This window comes from Rhagoletis pomonella, unplaced genomic scaffold, assembly GCF_013731165.1.
Source record: "Rhagoletis pomonella isolate Grant_MI unplaced genomic scaffold, Rhpom_1.0 Rhpom_scaffold_00004, whole genome shotgun sequence".
NCBI lineage: Eukaryota > Metazoa > Arthropoda > Insecta > Diptera > Tephritidae > Rhagoletis > Rhagoletis pomonella.
Window position 1 is genome coordinate 11594141 of NW_023458558.1, and position 24754 is coordinate 11618894.

The window sequence follows — 24754 nt, forward strand, 5'->3', positions numbered from 1 at the left end:
AAAATTTTGAGATTTAAATTTATTTTCAATAATAATCGAAAATCGCCTCGTCTGAATAGGGATGGCAACTTTTTCACTTTCAACTTCTCATTCAACTTTTGTTGCCTGTAAAATCGCCTCGTGCTAATGCCCTATAAGACGCGTAACAATTTTTGCTGATTCATTGTCAGATTCACCAAAAACCTTTCTGCGCCTTTGTTGCCAGACGCGTTGTGAATCATTAGATAAGTATGTATATTATCGGTTTACTGCTAAGCTGCTACCTGTTTATCTTTTCATGAATAAAATAAGGAACGTGAAGGAGCAGGTACTAGTTGCCATTATATTTTACTGCCTTTGTGTGATAGGCTGCAGGATCATAACTGACTTCCACTAAAATGAACAATAGCTAATGACCACTTTATGGTAGTTTTGTAGTAATGTTTACGGCAATGTTGTCGTAATCTAATTGTGTTATGAATCACGGTGGTAGTATTATCACGCGAATGTTTGAATATATCAGCAAACCATAAAATTACTTAATTAAAGGTAGGAGATACAACTTTCTTCACGCTAAACAAGTATGGAAGGCAAGTGAGGGAAAAAAGTCAATCTCTATTTGTTTACTTTACCTTTTGAGGCTTCCATGAAAAAGAGAAGGAGAATGAGAGAATGCATTTTGTGTGCGGGAGATCAATTGCATCCAAAGTGAGAGAACATGTCGAGTTTTTGATCGTTGCTTAACTGGCTTTGTTCACACTACTGCAGCAGACAATTCCAGCTCAGCGGGTGGATGAAGTCGCCGCTGCTACATTTAGCTTATCGTGCCGCCATAAAAGATCTAGAATTAAAGTTACACTGTTTTCATATCAGTTGTTTGTGTTTCCGACAGGGTAGGAATATGTTGTATTTTGGAACGATTTTCCGTCATCCCTTGTAAAATTTGGTTTATAGACACTTTTTTCATAAGACTCGAAGTCTGTTTAATGTCTTGAATTTCGGGTTGTTTGCAAACTATCAAATTTCGATAAGTTTTTTTTTTTTTAATTCTTCCAAACGAATGAAATTCACCACAATCATGTTCTCTTTCAGCAGAGCACTCCATAATAAGTAAAACAAAGGAAAATAAAGTTTAAAGTTTAGCTTTTCTTCTGAAGTTGGGCGTAAAGCAGCCCAGCTTAATGTTTTTACTTCCAGAAAGAGAGAGAAGAGCGTCAAAGATTGTGTACCTCATGCACATTACGTCTGATTACTTTAATTTTATTTACTTTACTTTTTTACTTTTATTTGCTTATAGTTGTAATGAGCAATTACGCACCTCGAGTTGTAATCTCCTTTTTCCAATAGGCATAAACTGCAGTTAAGGTTTGGTGGAAATGAACTATAAAAGTGAAAGAAAAATTTGATTTTAATCCTAAACTTTGAACGCAGAATATCGAAAAAAACGGAGAAACAAATCTAAGGGCCGGCTGTTCAATGTCTGGTTATCACTATTTGCCGGTTGAAAATCATTATCGATGATTTTGATATCATGCATATATACATGTGATCGATAAAGCAGTCGTTGTGTTTAACCGGAGCTTCTACCTCCGATTTGTGTTAACAGACTAGTTCGCATTGGCTTTGTGTCTCCCGTGCATACTATTGGCTAAGTACTACCAGTATAAATTCATACATACATATGGTAGTCTGTAGGTAAATGGCCCAACTTCACCATAGCCACAAAAAACCTCCCTGCTCCAGTTACAGGCACTGAGCATAAGCACATTCCCAACAGAGAGTGAGAGATTTTTCTTGTTGCTGCTTCTATGGCTCCACATATGTACATACATACATAATTATGTTGGTCAGCTCCAGTGGGCCAACAACATATGTATGTATTTCTATACGAGTACTCTGAGGTGATATAGCAAAATAGTATTGCCTTGTTAGAGGTAAAGAGCCAACAATATCTACAATAAATAGAAAAAATAAAACAAAAATGTAAGAATGGTGTTGAAACATGGGCACTAGGCGGCGGCGATACGAGTTCACTCGCACTGTGGCTGGCGCGGAGTTTGTGTGTCATGTGAGCTGAGCATAGATTTCGTCACGAGTCATATCAGTAGCACGATACGGCCGCGCTCACTTGGTTGGGTATCGGTGGTGGTGGCCAGCAACTTTGCTCTTAATCGCGTTCCATTTCTGTATCTACGCGGTAGCACATTTTCGATTTCTCAATGAAACGGTTGGCGACAACAATTTAGTGCAGCTACGCGATTTGTGAATGTGTTTCGGAAAATGTAATTATCTAAAGAAAGATAAAAGTTAAAAAAAAAATTGTGTTTGTGCAATAGTTTTTCCAATATTTCCGTGCTTTTTTCATGTAGCGCCACACTGCTACGCCCTCCTCATCCATATTGTGTGAGGGTGTGTGTGTGCCCTTTGTTTGTAAGAAATTCACCATAGTACAAAGCATAGCAAAGTGTCGTCTTGTGGGCTTAATTTATACACATATAAGTACATACATACATACGCACGAATTCTTGCGTGTAACTGCAATTTTATGCGATTTTCTCCAGCATTCCATTTTATTTTTGTGCAAATCGGTCGGTGTATCACTGCAAGTAAAAATAGTACCAACGCCATATACTGGAAAAAATACTACGCTTGACTTTGTTGCTAGTATAGGCGAACACCCTTTTCGTGCTGAGACCTTTTCGTGTCAAGTTCGGTTGTAAGATTTTCAGCAATATTTTCTGCATCTGTTAGATGAAAACAGTTGCAGCAACACTGCGGCTAAGTTAGTTGTAAAATTTATTATTAAAATGAAAATAAAAATGTGCTTTTTCATTTTTAACTACTCGCAGCGAGTATAAGCTATCATAAAAGTGATTAAAAGTTGTAATTTTACCTGTGCAAATGAAATTGATATCTCACACAATTTTTTTACTTGTGAAAAAAGTTGAAAGTGCGAAAATACACTCAGTCACAGCAACTGCCTCAATTCAAGGCTAATACGGATACACAAATGTGCATTGCAGTGTACTTGCTTCAACGTTTGCGGAATGCAAATATGGAAAAAATCAACAATTCTTTTCCTACATTCTAATCGTCTAAAATAAAGGTAACTTTTATATTTTCTTCATATCACGTAGTACGAGTATAACTTTAATGTTTAGTGTAGAAGCAACAAAAACATGCGAAAGTTCGTCGTGGTAGCGATGGCCCACAACTTCCTACATTGTCTTGGAAAAATCGATTTCTACCGCGGTTAGTCTCACCACTGCTTTCCTTATTTCTTCCTTTAACGTTTTTCGTAGCCACTGTTACATGTGTATGTATGTACATTAGGGTGGCGCAAAACAAGTAAAGTCGGAATTTTAATGCTCTCACCCCCTAGGATTGTTCTATACCGAAAAAATAAACCTCTATTTTTTTATTTTGAAATCAAAACATATTTGGAGATCGCTCAAAGCGCGCAAAATTTTCCGTGAAAAAAATTTTGGACCACCCACATGTACACATCGCACATATGTATGTCGATATGGATGACTTTGTCACCAGCTATGTATTGCAGAATGACGATACGCGGTTTTGTACTTTAAACGACGATATATAGGTTTGACATATTTTTTTCGTATGTATGTATGTATGTTCGAGATATCATGTATTTTTAATTGATCCTGCAGTCAGGAAATTTTTAAAATCAAACTAAGTATATTACATACTTCGTTTTCTACATAGATATTTACATACTTATGTATGTATGTATATCGCTAATAACAGACTCTATTATTAAGTTTTTGAATTGAATTTATATTTATACATACTTACATAAATTAGTATTTATGCACTTTTCCCGTTTTCTTTCAGACGAAATGGTTTTTAGTTTATCATTGTATATAAACATCTTACATATCTTTATAAATAATATTAGCTTTATTCCCTTGTTGTCCGGACTGAGCCCGGCTGTTAGACAGTAAGCGAAACATTTTCTCTCAAAAAGTAGTACGGACAAACAAAAAAACATATTTCGTTCCTGAAATTCGAAAAACAGCTGATTCATGTCGATTGTGATTGTTGTACCATAAATGTTTGTACAAAAAATTAACTAAATGCGCTTTCTTGTAAACATTAATATCTATACATACATGCATAGAAATTTTTATACCAGGGTGGTGTTTCGTAAATTTTTCGAATTGTCAACACTGACGTTGCTAGGTAAAATCTAAGATCACCATCAAAAAGTTTGACAGTTTAAAAGATTTTTTCACTCAAAACGTTTTCGACGGGCTAATACAGATTTGGTACAAAAGCACTCCACAAAGGCATTATTTGTCGTTGGTTTAATGAATTCAATCGTGGTCGTAGTGCGTTTACCGACAAACCTCGAAAGGGCCGTTCAAAGTACGTCAGCTGCTGTGCCAGAAAAAGTCGACAAGTAACATATCGATGAACTTAGGCAATTCGATATTGCTTGAACATTTGGCCGTAAAAAAGGATGGCATGAATTGTTGCAAAAAATACAGATGGAATTCGATTGAGTTGAGTAAAAGACCATGAAAAATCTCTAAACTAAACAGCTGTCGACTGTGTGGGTCTTACAAAATAAACAAATGGTCGCTTTTGCCTTTTTTGTGTGAAATCAACAATTTTTTGCAGGCATCTTGGGCCAAATAAGGAAAAACTACTCAAGGCGACGAATAGTTCTTCTAGAAAATTAATAAAAATAAAGAAAGAAGTAGGTAATTTTAAGATCTTCAACTGTTTTTTTAAATATTTTTTTTTGCCCAATAACAAATCATATTCAACAATTTTATTGAGCTTGATGCCCTTTTTTACTGAAAATTTTTTATAACATTCATTAACAATTTGAATAATAAAGCTCTTAATTTTTGAATAGAAATAAGTTAATAGTAAAAACAGATACTTTTAAAGCAATATTTCTAAATATGAACGAAATCAAAACCAAATGTATCGACTCCTGCGCCACCTATCGGATTAATTAATTAATTAAAGTTTCAAGACTCTTGGTCCTCGGGAAGTTGGTCAAAAATTGATTGCAAGATTTGCCCCTAACAAACATACTTACGTACATACATACAGGGCAAATTAAATAAAAGCTTGTAAAATACATACTGCCGACATAACCCCTAATACCAGTTTCACTGAAGCAATTTAAGTGAAAAATGATTTTTTTTATATTAATTTAATATGGAAACTGACAGAAAAAAAATAATTTTTCACTTAAATTGCTTTCGTGAAACCGGCAGACAGTAACAGTAAGTAATTTTTTCTTCTTTTTAAAAATGGTATTGAAAAAACATTTTTTAAATATTGTTGTTGTTGTAGCAGCATACAAGTTCCCTAAAGAGTTTTTTGGGAGTGTTGCTGGAGTGACAGTCCTTGGCCAAATATAAATCTTGGTCGTTCCGGTTACGCAGACCGACTGTCGTGGGAATCTTTTTTCTTTTTAAAAATTGTATTGAAAAAACGTTTTTAAATATTGACCGTATTCGGCCGTCTTTTTACTATAGAAACCGTGTAAAAAGAAGTAATTCACCGTGAAAAAGAAGTAATAAACTGCGTCGTCAACGATTTGCGACCTCCATCTTTCGGAGGTACCACTTTCGGAGTATCACGGCTACTATATTAAATGGATTGAGTGAATGCAATAAATACTTGATCATTTTGAACCGCAAAGCTGTTTTCTTCCTTACTAGTCGCAACATTTTCCGATTTATTAATTTTTACCTGAAAAAAAACGTCATATCGTGTTAACTCCATCTCTTATTTACTATACAAATTACAAATTATTACAAATGATACTTTTGTTATGCTGATACTGATACTGAGACCCCCACCTGTAGATATGAAATATGTACATATGTTTGTATGTGTATTTATGTTTGACATTTGTGCTAACACTAATGTAGTTATTGATACTAACATATATATCTATCCATAAAAAAAGACGCTGCATGTCTAAAGTCCATACGCGTATTATGCAACCTGAATAGGGCTGCCGAGTTTACAAAATAAACTTGAAAATCCAAAACATAGCATTTCAAAGTCATCGCCAAATAGGGACCGCTTTGTGATTGCTGGTATTGAGGAGGTGTCTGCTGCTGTCTCGCACCATATGTAACACCAGTGTAGTTTACTAAACAGCATTTACAGAAAAATATCTACAGTTTTTTCCTCTTTTTCGGCATGGCAGGAAATCGATAAAACTAATTACTTACACACAATTGAAAATGCGGAGCACATAATCAAAGTAATCAAGGGCGTACTCATGTACTACACAGATCAATGTCGTAGTCGCCCAGCAGCCATCAGTGAAAAAAATATAAAAAAAATTGTCAATTGAGTAAGCCATTTGTACGTATGACTTATTTAAAAAAAAAAAAAAACAAAACATAGCTGTAATGGACTAATACGGTTAGCTGATTGACTGTTCTACATTGTGTTAACCGTCGAGGTGTTTAAACCCACTGTACTCTGCGCCATTTAAAGAGTGCTATGAACCCCACGTATATACTCGTAAATGTTACATAGCCATGGAATTGTTATGTATACATACATATATGTAAATATGTATATTTATTTGAACTGCAAATGGTACTATCTGTCGGTCTCCAACGCCCATTACTTAGATGCTAGTCAATTACTAAATGTATGTATGTATGTATGTATGTATGTATGTATGTATGTTTGTTTGTTAGAGTAAAATTTCGCTTGCCTCTGCACTTCATGCAATCATTTGTCCCTGAGGATCCACACTCTGCTCGTTCGTAAGCTGCAGCCTTCAAAGTTCAATATGTTCGTGTGTGACAGGTGCCATTGGGGGGTTGCAAACAATTTATACGAGTACAAATCAGTTTGGGGGTGGCTAGCTGACAACTCCTCTATTTTCAAATTACAGTTTAGGTTACAGAGGTCTGCGGTCTGCGGTGGTTTTGTGGGGTGGCTTCATCCTAACGAAGCACACATACATATGTACATATGGAATTCTACTAGGAAACCATTTTTGCAATCAAATATGTATGTAAATAAAAAACGTTGCGGAAGCTCAACGCTAATAGTGGCAAACTTGAACTCATAAACGAGCATATAAAAAAATAAGCAATTGCTTAAGCTAAGAACACACAGTGAAAAGTTGCTACTAGAATATATGCATTTTAATTCAAGTAGTTCACATAATATGTATGTATTTATGTAAATGAGTGTGTTTTTCTATGCCAATTGTTGGCTGTGTCAGACAAGACCGCAGTCAAGTAAATGTACTCTATATTACTCTACTTCTTAATTACTGAGTTAATTAACGCAATTGCTTTTCTTTACTTTTTTCCTATGGTTTTTATGTCACTTCATTTTTCTTTCCTCTGCCAATTGTAACGACTTTGTGCGATTGTGCTACGAATACTAGTTATTAAATCTTGGTTATGTTGTCGATGAGCTTTTTGCCTTCGACAAAGTCGTTCGTCGGTGCTTTTTAACGCTCTTCTAGGTTTTCACACTATAGAAATAAATACATACATATTTTGCACATATGAAAGTTGCATAAGCAGCTACCCGGTGTAAATATGCAATTATTATCTATTAAAAAAGTGTGGGACAGGCTGAGGCGAAAGGGACATAAGTAAACTGTCTTTGATGTGCGTGGCTTCATAATACGTGATTAGAGTCCAAGGACCTTTGCATGAAATTGTTAGTAAAGATATATTAAGAAAAAAAAAAATTTTTTTTAAATGACTATGAGTTGCCACTGGTAACTACTTTGTACATTTAAATAATAGCTTTGAGAGTGAGACTGATTTCGTGGATAAAGTGTTGTTACTTAAATCACAAAAGTCTTCAAGGGCTCCAAGTTTTTAAGGCACCTACTGCTCAGGTTTCGGTGCTTTAAAGTAGAAGTCGGATAGATTGTTTTTTTTGTTGCTATTTTTTGCATAGTAACAACTATATTCAACAATTTTATTGAGATGATTTGATGTTTTATTTTGGAACGAGTATCCGTCGTCCCTTGCCTTCAGTGTCATTTTTCGGTCTGTCTGGTGCGAGTTTTTAACCTTAATTTATATTTATTTAACTAAAGATATGTTTGTCTTTTGCTTATTTGCGTTCGTTATGTTTTTGTTGCATTGTTTTACCTGCACCTTTACCTTTTTGTCCTAATGGTACTATTTGACTTGTTTTGAGTGTCCATGTCTATTCTTTGGTTCTTTTTTTTTCGTAAACTAATTTTAGTGGTTCAAATATAACGTCCGATACGGTATTTGTTTGTTTCGCTTATTATTTTCCCCTCAAAGGTTTTTAGTTTGGTTAGCTCCATATGTTGGCCTTTATGTTTACGTGCAGTTGTGTCGCTGCCTGCCGAACTGCGGTTTAGAGGTACTCACAAAACGATTCTAGTACTGCTACAAGCTGTTTCTAAGTGGTTCGAAATATTTCACCGAACCGCATCGGTTTTTGGAACGATTTACAGCACTGTCTTTAATTGCTACCTCTTACTCCAATATGCCTTTTTACTAAATATTTACTTAATTTTCGTAGTTTTTTCGAATCCATACTCAGCCACCTACGCCGCCATGTATGTATGTTTGTATAAATATTATGTGTATGCTTATTTACTTTTCTTGATCTCTTATTGCATTCTTCACACATAAGAAAATAAACAAATGCAATTTCGCATAATTCAATTTCGCAACCACTTTGAATAATAACTTAGCGTTCGAACCATAAAAGGTGCGTCACCTTAAGCATTCGAAAATCGTTTAAAAAAAAAAATAAATAAATCAAATACAAAAGAACTTGCAAAATAAATAAATTTGAGAGTAGTAGGCGCACGGGCTGCCTGCTATAGGTGTGTACCCTAACATTTGCGTAATCTGACACCCACGACTGGACAGACAGACGACTAGGAAAAAAAAACGTAAAAATAAAACTGCCGACAAATGAGCAACGAACGATTTGCAATTCAAGCACTGCTGCGTTTACCTTTTTGAGCGTCAATGACGCCTTACACACCAACAGCGACCCAACAAACAGTCATGGAGCAGCGGCGGAGTAATGACGTTAAACAAAGTAATAAGAATAGAGCGACTTGAGATAAAAATAAAAAAATAAATAAATGAAATAACAATAATGCATACAAAAGTCAATTGGAAAAAGTCAGCCAACATAACTGCAACACTTTGTCATTTAGGTTATTTGATACTTTCACAGAGCCAAGCGCTTTGCGGACAAAAATAATAATAAACATAAAAGAATTTGCAATAAGGCGCTTACATTTATTACCGACTTAACTGCTTTTATAGCAATGAAAAAATGGCAACAAAAATGGAAAAGAATTCATATGTATGTAACTATATAGTCAGTCACATAGAATAACAACTACATATTTTGTAGCTAAACAATGTTCTGCAACATATCTTGCGCTCGCCACTTTTTACCTTAGCTTATCTGCTGCTAGCTAGCTGGTGTTGTAGTATTTGCTGAAAGAGACATTCCAACAACCTAATGTGGCATGGTGTAGTTTTGATGCCATCAGCGGCCAGCGAGCCGTCATTGTGAAATTGTTTCTGGTTTATTGCTTTAAGTAGCGATCTTACATTTGTGAGTATTATACCCAGGGAATGGATTTGTAGGACCTAAAAACTTATAAAAAAAGTTAAATAAAATAACGAAATAGGCAGGAAAAGGCACTAGAAATCGCAAAGAACGCAAAAGAAGCAAATATCTTAAAAAAGGCAACATCATATGTATATACATATATATAATCGGGGAAAGCTAAATCGTGGACATTCTTAATCGAATATACTCTGTCGCTTTAGCAGAAAAAAGGCAGTTTACATAAAATCCGTTCCCTGATTATAACACAAGTGCTTTAGTTTTCCTCGTAACGCTAGCGATCGGCAGACGCGTAAGTTGCCCTGCAAGCGTTTTACTGCTAACATCAACTATTCGCGATTGCCCATACATACATATGTCATCCAACGAAATGCGTACCTGCAATGCGCGTATGTTTGTGACGGCTTTCTTGTCTTGTCCGCAATTTTAATCGCTTTCAGCTTCCCAACTCGTTCGCAGCTCAACGGAATTGTGAGTTAAGTACTCGTATTTGATTAGTTCGCCTATTTCTTGTTATTTTTTCAATGCAACCGCATTCTTCTTCAAGTTTTGCTTGCAACCAACGAGTTTTTTTTTTTTGTTTTGTTCGTAGTCAAGCAGTCAATCAGGCAGCAATGCAGGCAGGCAGGCAGCCATCCAGTTAGCCAGCAGCCATCCAGTTAGCCAGCAGCCAGAGCAAGTGTCATATTGTCATTTCTCTTTTTCCTCGTCGTGTGTCCACACTTTCGCAATTCCTAATTCCAATTTCATTTCAATTCCACTTCTAATTATAGGCAACGTCACACAAGCAACTCTTACCACTTTGGTTTGTTTGATGGCGCTGAAATGGAAATGCGCACCCAAAAGTGTCTGTACTTGATTTGGACTGGGCTTGCTTGCAGCCCAAGTTGCAGGTGGCCGGCCCGGGCTATTTAGTTCGCGAAGTAGTACTGTTTGTTTGTTTTAAAACCCGCTTTACGATTTTATGCTGATTTGATATTTTTAATGCTTTTAGATTGCTGGCTCTTTTCTTCGCCGCATGATTTATGTTTGGCCATTTTCTGTTTTTGACATAATTGTTTTTGTTGTTAACTTTCGTTTGCATTTGAACAATGGCCCCTTTTAATTTCTCACATGACTTTTTTGCTTCTTTTCATTTTGAAAATGTGCTTCTGTGGAAATGGTGTGGAAATAATTAAATAAAAAAAAATATATATTTATTGCCTCTATTCCCTATGGCTTTGGCGATGATGCAATTGCAATAATTTATGTGCCAAGTTTGTATTCAACCAACATTTACTTTTATTGTTAGTGGGGAGATAATGGCTTAAGCTTTGATTTGTTGGTCGTTTTTTCTTATTATAAACGGATATTACTTGTATAAGAAGCGTGCATATTTGACAGCTCTGATTTGGGAGGGTTTGTGAGCTGATTTGGGACGGAAGTGTGATATAACAGTAAATTACTGCCTTATGTGTGACTGCATGGATGTGAAAATAGATTTAACTTCGTAAATAAAGTAAGAAAATTTGTTGGGTTACACCTCCTCATTGTTGGACACGAAAACGGCCCCGAGTAAGTACACTGCGGTGCTTAGTTTTAGCTGCAGCAGATATCTTTCGCTTTACGGCTAATTTCAGTGGAAAATCGACCTAACTCGGCAGTCAGTTCGAATACGCCCTACATCAGAAAACCTTCCAAGAACGCCGCACTTCAGAATTTGAGTGAAGAACACCCTATCTCAGATGAAAATGTATTGAAATTGTGATGAGATAGGCCGTTTTTGAAACAAAATCTGAAATAGGTTGTTCTTGGAAAATTTTCAGGGATAGGGCGTTGTCGAACTGGCTGTCGAAATAGGCCGATCTTTCACTCAGGTGATGATATGTTGTCTGTATGTTCAGACTTTGGAATATTTTAAAATAAATATCAATTAACAAAGTAGGCTTCAAAATACTATAAAATTTAGCAGCCAAACAATTTATTTCTATCATATTTAATTTTGTTTTTTTGTTTTTGTTTTTTCTTCAAAATGGGCAAGTGAGGCACCTCATAAAATTAACGGTTTATAAGCGCTTATTGCTTTATTTCTATTTCGTAACGTGAATGACCTAATTTTTTTATGATCGATCGATAGAACGGTAGTAGAGTATACCTAAGTGTTTTGTTTTGTAATAAACCGTGCATTGCAATTAGTATACACATATTAACACTGTAAACAATACACACACACACAAATAAATACCCTGCAGGAAAAAAACTATCAATTGAATAAAATAACCAACTTAAAGTTACCTTTTTGCGGGATTTCGATAAATACCCAACTTTTAATTAGCTATGACAAAACTAACTTTAAGTGAGTTGTAATATCGTGCAGACTTTATCTGGCGTTGGTTTTCTTTACAAGTTTCTATTTAAATATTCTCCTACAAAAAATACGTTCCAACACACTTTTTTTCTGCACTTCGCAGATTCTTTTTCGAATTCAGGACAAATCAAATAAAGATCAAAATTTTATATTACAGCAGAATATGTAAACAAATATGACATGTAATAAAATAAAGTAAATAAATAAATAAATAAAATAGTAAAAAAAACGCATTTTGTTTTTCTTATTGATGTTTTATGTCCAAAGTAGATAGCTACAAGTCAGTTGACATCTAATGCAGAAGAAACCAGTGATCAATATTTTGCGGCTATCGCCCTTTTAAAAGTAGTTAGTTACTGCCAAAGGAAATAGTTAATAAATTGTTAGCTACAAACTAGTCCGATTTCCTGCAGGGTAAGTACATACACACATACATATGGTATATTTAAACAATGTAAAAGACTATATGGCGTGCATATATTTACGTATGTATAGCCTTGACATATTTATGCTCAGCCGAAGAATTTGTTAAGTTTACACTTTTGGGGGTTCACAATGCTCTTGATATAATATTTTAGTATTTAATGAAGTCGATAGTCTGCATCGACACTCCTAGCTCAGAAGACTTTCGCTAATAATCTAACTTTGACTTCAAACTAAATACTGACAAGTATCCAATGAAAATTGTATAGCCATGCTGAGAAGATTATTGCTTTCGTTGAAGATGTCCGCTGAAGATGATCTGCTGCTGAAATTCCGAACTTCGAAAGATTTTGAGAAATTAAATTCTAAATTTTTCTTTTAATGCATTTGAAAAATAAAAAAAAACAACTACGTAATGCAAATTTTGTTGTGTTAAGATGGAAGAAAATTCTTATTGTTCTAATGCTTTTTGCTTGATAAATGAAGTGAAAGGCACAACAGAACATAAGAAGATATCTGTATGGTTTTTCTTCAGGAAGTTAGTTTTTCTTAAATTGAGAAGGATAATCTTTTTTTACAACAATCAATTAAATATGCTGTTAATTTTTATCGTTATAAAATAAAAATAAAAAAGAGCAACTATGATGACCTGGCGCCGAGAACCTGGGATGTACGAATACGGTACTTGTCATACCGGCACTAGCCCTTACAGGGTAATAGGTAATAATTTTCCGTAAGATATTAAGAAGAAATTTGTTTTTTTTTTCATAAATGATAAAATGCTTATCATAGAACTAAAAAGGATTGACTTAAAAAATTAAGATTTTTTATATGGAAGAAAACTGCAACACTTTGGGCAAAAAAAAAACTCTAAATCAACGGTAATTATTAGACACTTGCAACTTGCACATTGAATGGGCTATAAAACTGTTTACTTAAAAAATTCTAAAAATTTGAAATTTGGATGAAATTTTGCTGCATTTTTTAGTTTTCTACAAAGTTTTAAATTTGGGTTTACCTATACATATTTACATACATATGAGTTTTATTAGAGAATGAATTCTATTTAAATTGGAAATTCTTAAAAATAAATAAACACACATAAGTGACAAACAATATATATAACTTTGAAATGGGGGGGTGCTAATGATATGACCGATACTGTATGTACATACATATGTATGTACATATCTATATTTATCTTTGTTTGCCTGCCAAGTGCTAAAAATATTAAAATATCCCTTTTGTATCCTTTCTCTAAGCGATTGAATTGCTGCTCATCTCAAATGTTTTCAACACAAAGATTATGTAAACTAGTTTTCTTTTCTGCAAACTTTGTATGTTCTTTAATAAAAGTAAATATCTGCTCTAATGACTTACTTTAATGCGAGTTGTTTTTATGCATTTTAATGAGTGTTTGAAATATTAATATATGTAACTAAATATATGACACATATCCCAGCAAAACCGGCATTCGTGTAACTCCATAACCTTTACATTAGGGTACATTATAACATTTTTAGTTCCCCCGTAATTGATTTCTGCACAATATTTTACTTACTAGCTGCATGGACCTGGAAGCTGAATGACGAGCAGCATTATGCGACAAGTAGTAAAAACAGCAAAAAAAAACTTCTTTCGGATTTGTACACCAAATTCAAAGGCATTTTTCTTATAATCCAAATTATTTCAATGGCATCACTGCAAAACTTTTGTTACTCCTGGATTAAAAACTGAATCAAATGAATCTTTACAGACTGTTTTGAAAAGTCATCTTACCATCCAACAGAGAGTTTTGGGTGCCGGGGATCTCATGTTCGTTTTAAGGTGTAGAGTCTAGGCTATATGTTGGATGCTTCAAAACTTTCCAGTCAAGCTTTCTTAACGTTTGCGGAGTCATCAAAGTTCTGATATCTGGACTGCCATGTCGGATCATAAAACCTGTTTTGTTGCATGATTCTGGTAGGTTTTTAATAGATTGCTGTAATCTAGTTAATTTTTTCTTTTAGCAGTGATAAGACTCAACCGTTTGACCAGACGATAGCACCTCATGATGAAAAATTCCTTACCAATGCAACCAAACGCAAAATATTGCCTTCCGTGGAATCAATGCATACTAATTTGATCATCGTTTGTGTCGCTTTCTCCTTGATTCATTGTCGTATGTGAACTGTTTTTCATAATCAGCAACATGTCTCAATTTCATTTCATTTCATTTCATCCGCGGTTCGCATATATGTAGAACATCGGTTAGTAAAATTTACCAATTTTTTTTCCATTCTTAGTCCAATCCTTCGCATTATTTCATTGACCTTTCTGTGATAATTGGACCAAAACAGCAGTGAAGTGCGACCGTGTTTTATTTTCGTTCACCGCCACACAAGCCTCGTTTGCCTCCTTCGCTAAGCTGGAAAACGCTGCGTTGACGGCCCTGGTGTATCGGTCAATATAATCTGCATATGAAAGTTATTAGCCTAGCATGGTCCACGAAGAAGTCCCGGTCGATTTAGATTTTTCGGAAATCCTAACCTTCTGTAGATATAGGCGTACTTTCCAGGGGCCACTCTGAGAAGGTCCACCAACTGAGTTATTGAGTTTAAATAGTTAAATGGATTTGCTATTTATTTATTTATATTGCAAAACATTTCCACATTCATCCCTCAGTTTCAATGAAAAAATAAATATTTCTCTAGTCAAAATTGGTTTTTTTTTTTTTTGGCTTGTTGGGTTGGACATTTGTACATACGTTTTCACATAAGTATTCATAGGCTCAAAAGTTTGTATAATGCTTCATACCGAACTAAAGTAGTTTGACTGAGTTTGTCTTCAAATGTGCATACATAAATATTTTGTGTCTATTTATTGAGTACACAAAACCCCATTATACTCTATCATTTATGTTGATATAAAAGACAGAAATTTTAAAATGTGTCAAAGTTTGTTATGAAAATAAATATAGTATTGCATGAAAAACACTCGCTCACGAAATACAAGCGCAAAAGTGTATGTGTGCTGGTATTATTTATCTTTCAGGCTGAGTAAAGAAATGCTTTTTCTCTCGAAGACTTATTTATCATCTTTTAGGTCTTCTGTTTTTCGTATTCCTTTTTCGTACCGCTGATATCAAAATAAAAATGTATGTCAACATTATCTCCATCACAGCTACATATAAAATATTATCGCAAGATCTGTAATAACTATAGGCCTTTCAGTGTATGTACGTATGAATGAATGTATAGACAAGTGTACAGTAAATGCATATAAATAAATAAAGATATGTTAGGTACAGCTGTCTCCTCCATATTCGCATATTTCACGCCATACGACTTCAGACGCTGTTGAATGCATTTGAAGCTCAAAACCTACAGCCTCTGCGTAACCAACTGTATGCACTTATGTATGCTCACTAGGGTGGTCCAAAAATGCATGTGAAAAAGTAAAGCCGGAATTTTTATGCTCTCACCCCCCCTAGGATTGTTCTACATCGAAAAAAGTATGCCCCAATTTTTTATTTAGAAATCAAAAAATATTTACAGGTCGCTCAAAGCGCCTAAAGTTTTCCATGTATTTTATATGTGGAAAAACACAACTTTTCGTAGAAATGGTATAGAATTGTTAAAAATCAATATTTTTCTACCAGAAAACTCTGATTTTTAGGAATGCTGTACCATGGCTAGGAAAAATTGTTTTTTTTCCATATAAGACGCATGGAAAACTTTGAGCGCTTTGAGTGACCTCTAGATTTTTTTTTATCTCAAAATGAAAAAATTGGGTTATTTCAAAATAAAAAAATAGGGCTATACTTTTTTCCGTATAGAACAATTTTAGGGGTAGAGAGTATAAAAAAATTCCGGCTTTACTCTTTCACATGTATTTTTTGACCACCCTAATGTACATAATGGAGAAGCAATGACGCTGAAGTAATAAAAAATCATTTCCTATAGTCATTACTACATACATACATACTTGTTTATTTGTAGTATATACACTCAACAGCAAAAGTCTGCATATACCATTACTGTTTTAAATATTCCCAATATTGTACAAGCTTAGGATTTGTTTGTTATTTTTTTATAGAAATATGGATCATGCTTAAAACAAAATCATATAAACCAAGGTTCCAAGTTTTATACAGAATTAAGGATAATTCAACGAATTTTAATAAAAATTTCCAACTTTTTAATCAGATTTTCTACAAAAATTTAGATTAGATTTTTTTAGAAAATCTGATTAAAAAGATGTAAATTTTAATTAAAATTCGTTGAATTTTCATTAATTTTGTATAAAAATTTGAAGCCTTGGTTTATATGGTATTTTTTTAACTATAATCCATATTTTTATAAAAATATAACAAACGAACATTAACTTGCAAAATAATCTGAATATTTAAAAAAGGAATGGTGTATGTATGCACACTTTTGCTGTTAAGTGTATATATACATATGTACCTATGTATATGTATTGATTCACTTTTGTAAATGCATTTGGGTACATTTGTGTCACTTTGTCATGACTGCCTTTTTATTGCGTGCGTGTATGCGTATAAAGCAGGATCAGCTGCAAAATTAATGGCAGCGGCAAAAAAAAAAAATTCCTCGCTTGCTAGCTGGTGGGCCGCACCCTTCGTAGGCACTTGTGCTGCGTTATGTAGCTAAATAAAAGTAAATAAAGATTTCTTTTTGAATGTGGGGACGCAGTGGTTATGTGGCAACTGAAAGACACTGCCTACTAACTGTGTGCCATAAAACTTTGCAAAGAATGTATGGGCATACATATGTACATATACATATACAGTACATATTTGTGTAGGTGTTATTGCTGCTGCTGCTTCAATTTCTTTGTTTGGCTGACACGTATTTATTTAGTTTTGTAAGCCTATGACATTCTTTTATCCACAAATAATCATATACTCTTAGCTTCCTATACAGTGTGTTTCAAAAGGGCGTATATTTAAGTGTTTAAGCTTAGTATCCAGCTCTTAAGAAAACGGTCAAGAAAAAATTGCCATTATTTCGCGTGTGTGTCCAAGGAATTTTGACATTTTTTATACCTCACAGCCTGTTGCCTCACTCTTTCCTCAAGAAATAATGGAACGGGCATATATTTCTGTTGCAAACCTGGGTTGCCTTGTGCTCTTTTTTCACAAAAAACTTTAGAAAACCGTAGTAGAAAGCGTACTAAATTTCTGAAGAACTGCGTACTGCCTTAAGGAAATTTGACTCAAGAAAATTTCTTAGCCATTTCTTGTACGTCATTTTATATGGAGCTTTTGCTTTTCTTAAGAGCTGGATACTAAGCTTTAGCATGTAAATATGTCGATTTTATTATTTTCTCCGCTTTACTACTTACTTTTCCATTTGTTTTTTGTTTTTTTATGAGTCACACATTTTTTGTTTAATATTCAGAAATCGTGAATAGAGTGTACTGTAAATAAGTTATTTGATTTAATCAGGTATGAGAGACGTGTGTGAAATAGGATTTTAAAAACATATAGAAAAAATTTCCACGACAATATGATCTAGGTAAACGAAATGACCCAGATCTATGTACATCTGGCCAATTTTATGTAAGTCTCGTTATGAAAAACATCACTATCGAGCCGCAGAAGTCATAAGTATATATGTACTTATACTTATACTTGAAATAAAGAGAATTGATGATGAGTCACGGTTTTCCATATATGCACGCACAAATCTACATATATACATACTACATACAATGCCGGAAAAAAGTATTCGCCCAGAGAATTTTTTCCGCCAATTTTTTTATAAACACTATTATTATTATATTAGTTCATTCTATAGCAAAAAGTATAAAAATAAAATTTGCAAACTTTATGCAAAACTTAAGGAAAATCAATAAAAATGCATACAAATGTACATCTTTCTAAGCAGATTTAAAAAAAAATTGGATGCGGTTTAGTAGCCCATTAAATTTTAGTATTTACAATTAATGGGCAAGTTTAAAGTTGCTAAAAATCGCGTGTATTTTTGGTTTTTTATTTTTGTCTAGACGACGGCTTATAAAAAAAAAAATAATACCGAACATACCTTGTATGCAGTACCTGCGTGAATTCCGAAATATCAACATGATTTTTTAGCAACTTCAATTAATGTACTAAAATTTGATGGGCTATAAAATAAAATTGCATGCCCATAACTTTTCTAAAACATTTGATTAGAAAGTCGCAAATTTTTAGGCACATTTCTTGAATTTCCCTGTGGTTATCACGAAGTTTAGAAAATTTGGTTTTTATGTTTTTTATGGCAGTATAAATTATAAGACTTATTCATAAAAAATGAAGTACCTTTAAAAAAGGTTTATACATTGAAAAAAATAAATAAGGAATAAGCCCATACAAAATTTTACATACATTGTGAAATATTCTCTCTCTGTGCCAATACATTTTTTCGGCAGTGTACCTATACTACCTACACATGTACATGAGCACTAGAGGCCTGCATGAGTTCATTCGAAACAGTAAATGACTCCTTTAAAGCGTGTAAAATAATAACTGCCGCACCCAAACAACGTCTTAAGTATTTCTTCAGGAATATGCATATGTATAGCCACATAATCTAATTTTTAGGGTTACTTCGGCCACTAATTGGAAACTTTTAGGAATAACTTATTTTAGATTTATTTCGACAGTAGGTCGTTGAGGAACATCGACATGAAAAGTGACTTGTTTTAGAACTTACTTTTGGCAAGTCAAGAAAACTTCTTTCAGAAAAGATAGCATGGACAAAATATTTATTCAGCGTACTGTAGCAAGATTTTTCGTAGCCAGTACTCTGAAAATTAGGAAAAACGTGGAAGAAAACTTTTGATAAGTCACTGTGTAAGAGCCTTAAATTAGTTAACAGTCCGTGGAGTGAACCTTTAGCCAAAGGCCTTGACGGGTTTCAATGCAAAAAGAGAAAGGAAAGAAACAAGGTGCAACTAACGAGACGCACAGAGACATAAATTATCTTTTTCGATGAGATTATTTTTCAATTACAGCCATTTTATAATCCCGAAGATAATGACAATTACGTAGTTATAATGTTCTATATCTCCACAGCTAAGAAAAGTATTTAATGGTTCCAAAAAGTTTCCCTCGTGATGGGGTTGAGCGCGATTCGCAAAATATCAAGCATTAATTTAAATTTTTCGATAGAAGAGCTAAAATACATAAACGAAAAATCTTTTTTTCTTCATTTAGTTCTTGATTTATGATAAATTATCTCCTTTCTTATTGACAGATTTTAAAAAGCAAAATTACTTGATTTCAGCATGATTTGCTTATAAAATAAAAATGAGCCGTAAATTCTGATAATGTGAACAAGCTACAACATATAAATAACATGACTTTTCATAATCTCAACAAGGATTTAACAAAAATATGGCGACAAAGTATCAAACCAACTCGGCCGTGCCGCCTGCGAAAATTTTCTGAAATGAAATTATTGGTTAAAATATGTCGTAAATAGTTTATATTTTTATGAATGAATCATTAATTAATTGAAATAAAGCTAACCACATCGTAATTTAAAAAAACTAAGTGCGACAATTATTATTTTATACGCTGAATATTAAAAATGATTGAACAACTTTGGCTTTGAATCTGAATGAATTTGTATGAAGACCTGAACTGATATTAGTTTTTAATCGCTTCTGGCAATTTTGTCATGAAATATGCACCTCTCTTCGGTCAAGAGGTCACTGGCAACTCGACATCCCCGAGCTATTTGCTCTCATCTACCCGATAGCCGTCTATCTGTTCTATCTTTAACACCGTGCAAAAGGCTATCTTTACACGATGAACACAGAATTTTGCTGTGATGTGTTCGACTCGAACCCGAACCGCCAAAAAATCGGTAAGCGATTTTTTTTTTAATTTCTAAAAGCATTTCTGCATCAAAAATAAAATAAAAAAAAGTCCCTTACAAACAATTTTGTTGTTTTGCGTCAAGGAATCTATTTGTTTGGTTGCAAGAACCTAAAAATAACACTAATTTTTAAAGCTTAAAAAAGAAAAAAAAAACTTTTGAAGGTCATTGTAAATTACCTTGACCTTGAAACCGACCTTCAAAAGTAAATTTTTCATTACTTTGAATTTTTTTATTTAGCTAAATATCTTTCCTCGTTCTCGAGATATTCAGCCTAATTGCGAGTGTCGTGTCGAGTTCAAGCCGGTTTTCAAGAGTCGAGTCGTAACGAAAATTGAATGGCATTGCATAATTTTTCGACCCGACTAGTTTATTTGAGCAATGAGGCTGATTAGATTTTGCTACAAAAAAAATTTGATTTTCCACACTGAGTCCACGTTGGAGTCAAGATATTAAGAAATAGTAATATATTAGTCCAATAATGTATCCTATCTTTTTGATGAAAAGGATAAACAATTTTAGATGTGCCTTTTTACTTATAGCACCAATTAAATTGCGAATCGGAATCACGTTGTAAATTGTGTAAATTCATCCCAAATGTTCGTTTTCCACCAAACTTTTTTCTATGAACTTTTTAATTTTCCAAGTAACTAACTAACAGGAATCTTTAAAAGAGTTTAGTTACTTAACGCTAGTACTTTTGCCTTCACTTTTCTTGTACATAGTAGTATGATTTACCGGACGATAATATACTTTTAAATTTATCACATCCGCTAAACTAACAAAAAAAAAAAACAAAAAAATGAAACAAATACTTAAGTAGGTACGAATATAAAAGTTGCTGATAACATTAACGAGTTTCCCTTTCTAATGCGCTCTATGTAACGCGCTCGTAAATTTTTAAAGCCCGAGATGCGTATATATTTTTTTTAAATCTATTTTTCTTCACTTTCACTGCAAGTAAATGTTCAACGCTCAAATTATACAATTAGTCAATCGGTTGAGCAGCTCTAATTTAAGTTCTACTTTTACTGCGCTATCTAAATAAACATTTAATATTGTGTTACATACTTACACTTTGCGTTGAGTTTTTAATTTGGTTATTTTTATTTGTTTTTGTCTTTTGTGTCTCCGCGCATAGCGCAGTTTTAGTTACGCTATAAACAATTAGTCACCTGAGTGCACGCAAATTAAAATCATTAAAAAGGTAAAAAACTTACTTAATTAAAGAAAATCTTAAAAAAAAAAACAAAAAAGAAGCTACAAAAAAGGTAAAAATTACTTAATTAAAGAAAATCTGAAAAAAGAAACGACATTGCATCTTGTGGATGCTTAACGTTTAAAAATATTGCATCTACTCGCAAATGCTTGCTTGATTGACATTTAGCTAACTTGAACTCGTCTTCATATTTGATAAATTTTCAATTTGTTTTCTTAACATTATTTCTAAATTTGATTCAGCCTCACTTCCAAGTACTTCAGTGTCGGCTGTAAGTGGTTTCTTGGCATTTAAGTGCTGAGCAATTTTTTTGTTTGGGTCTGCTGAGCTAAAATTGCCGCCGGCTTAGAGAAACTGTACATTTATTTATACAAGCATGTATAGATTATTACTTATTTATATGTAGTAAATATGCTGGTTTTGTTTTGCAATCAACCTTGCTTGTTTTGCTAAACAAAATTTTTGTATTTTGATTCAAAAGTTTTTAACAAAGCTTTTTTTATTTTTTGCAGGTAAGCTTACGGACCAAACATATGTCAACTATACGTGAGTGATGTCAAATGATCTTACTTTGCTTATGCTTTAGCGTTTTGTAATTTTCGCAAATTTACTTTATGGCTTAATTTGGACACTTTGTTAAGTCAGATTGAGCTTTTCTGTCGGGACTTGTGCTGAACCATTTTTTTTAGGACAACCGAGTTTTGATTTCCTCTTCAAACGACGCTTTCTTTTAGCATATGTAGGCCACAGATCATAAGATGTATGCTCCAAAAAAAAAGGCTTTGAACCAAGGACCGTAACAGTTACAACTTTTATCATAAAAATCGCTCTTTGACAATTACTTTTTGACTTTTATGTAATTACTCTTTAAATAACAGTTTTCTCTAATTTTTTTTTTATAACTCCCGCATAACTATTATTTTTGATTTTTATCTAAATAATCTGCAAATAACAGTTATTGAAGACTTGTATTGCTAAAAGCAGTGACTTTAAAAGTCAGCAAATCAGTCACTGGCCTTTATTTTTTAGGTCATACTTGTAAAAGTCATTTGTATAAGGCGTAGTAAACTTTTCTTCTCCAACACCTTTTAACTGCGAAAAATGAAAGTGGTCAATAATTGTTATCTAAGATATATAATATAAAAATCTAAAATAAAATAAAAATCAAAAATAGTTCTTATTTTTTTTTAATTTTGCATACTAAAAAAATTATTTTCAAATTTGATTCTCCGTAAAAAGGAAATCGATTGGTATGTATCCCTTAGTTGTAGAACATTTCGTTCAATGTGAACTTTTAAATGGCAGTTTTCATCAAGAACTGTTATGTTCGGTCCCTGTTTTGAACTAAATGGTGAGCTCCTCCTCAACCTGTTTTCATTGAAAGCAAAGAAGGATTTTTTATATGCGAAATGATACAAGGCTTATAACAGTCCAACGTGAATCCTTAATATAACAAAAAAGTTAGTATACAAAATTTTGTTTTCTGAGCCCATACTTACAATGAAGAATATTTGAGCATAATGGCCTTAAAATTCAAATCAACAAGCCTTCCTAGGAAATTTAGCTCTGTCATTGCTGAGCTGAAAGCGTCATTTGTAATTGTGAATAGTCAGTTGTAAATGAGGATGCTCAATGGTACTTGCGAAAGTGTCAATTTAAAATGAGAATAGTAAATTGTAAATGGGAAAGCGTCATATGAAAATGCGAAAGTGTTTTTTGAAAATGGGAAAGCGGCATTTGCAAATGAGAAATAAAAGTAAAATCATTACGTACCATATAATTGATTTAAATGCGCTTATCGCTGGTAAAGCTTATTCAATGTGGTCGCTGTAAAACGCATTTTAAAACGGGGGTTTTTCACGCTTTCAGAATGTTATGATTTTCATTGTTGCTGCTTGCAAGCCCGTATTATTAGAGTAAGTTAGTTAAGAAGTCAAGAAAATATAGCGCTGATATTCAGATGAAACAATCTCGGCCGAATTCTGAAGAAACTTTACCACGAATGACAAAGCCTATATTTTCGTCAAATAATGCTGCTCTTTTGAATGTTTGGTAACATTTTCTGGCCATAACATATACACATCTTTAGTTCATAATAACCTCATTGAATCTGTTTAAATCATTTATTCGACACTATCAATAAAAAATTTTGCTAATCGATTAACCGATTAGTTGACTAGTCCATTGATAAGAGATCTACTAAGGAGGTTAGCAGAAACGGAAATTATATTTATGGGACGAGAAAACAGGACTGGATTTTTATAATTTGTTTCATTATAAAATAAAAAAAAAAACTGAAATGATTAATTAATCTGTCAGAAACTATCAGTCCCATCGGAAAATGATGTATATCGACTGCTGAGTGGAAGATCGACCTATCTCGGCAGCCAGTTCGAAAACGCCCTATCTCAAAAAACTTTTCAAAAACGTCCTATTTCAGAATTTGGTTGAAGAACGTCCTATTTAAGAATTCATTTCAAAAACGTCCTTTCTCAGCTGCCGATTCAAAAACGCCCTATATCAGTACATTTTCAGTACATTTTGAAGTGAGATAGGGCATTTTTGAATCGTATTCTGAAATTCTGAGTTAGAGTGTTTTTCAATAAAATTCTGAAATAGGGCGTTCCTGAAAACTTTTTGGAGATAGGGCGTTTTCGAACTGGCTGCTAAGATAGGTCGATCTTCCACTCAGCAGTCGATATATGGTTTATGGAGAATTTTGTTAGCTTTGCCGTATCTCAAATTTAAGATTGTTAAATAGGTTCGTAAGATAAACATGATTAAGTGCAACCCCTTTGGTTTTAAGTTGAATAACGGTAAATTGCAAATATCTCGAAAACGTATCCATAGAAAAAAATTAACTCCATTTTCGGAATCACTGAGCAATTCTACATTGAAATTTGATAGTGGCGTTTGGATAACAAAAACCAAACTAAAATTTGTTACCCGGTGAAATTACCAAAAGTCGACGCAATTCGTTAGGAACTTGAAACCTGCACTTTACTTTACAAAAATTTAATGAGCTATAAAACTGCATACTCAAAAAAATTCTAAAAAATCTGATTAAAATGTTGAATATTTAGATGTAACTTTGCAGATTTTTTTTTTTAATTTTGTAAAAAGTTTTAAATATGAATTTATATGGGTTTTGTTAGATAATGAGCTATACTTTTTTGAAAAAATTCAATAAACGAAAGAAAAATAGGGAAAATCTCTTAAAATGTCGTGTCCCTATTTATTTTTCCGCCACTGTACATAAATGGGTTGATGCTATTAGCAAAGCGTGGGCGTGGCACCGCC

At 33.4% G+C, this 24754-nt stretch overlaps 1 protein-coding gene across 1 annotated transcript in view; it reads left to right on the forward strand.

Moving 5' to 3' along the window:
- The first annotated feature begins 2008 nt into the window (after positions 1-2008).
- The window catches only part of LOC118737016 (ubiquitin carboxyl-terminal hydrolase 46), a 40748-nt gene continuing 18002 nt past the window's right edge, over positions 2009-24754 (forward strand). Inside the window, exon 1 of the mRNA XM_036467248.1 lies at positions 2009-3085. The gene's annotated coding sequence lies outside the window, so the exon portion shown is untranslated. The remainder of the gene's footprint in view (positions 3086-24754) is intronic.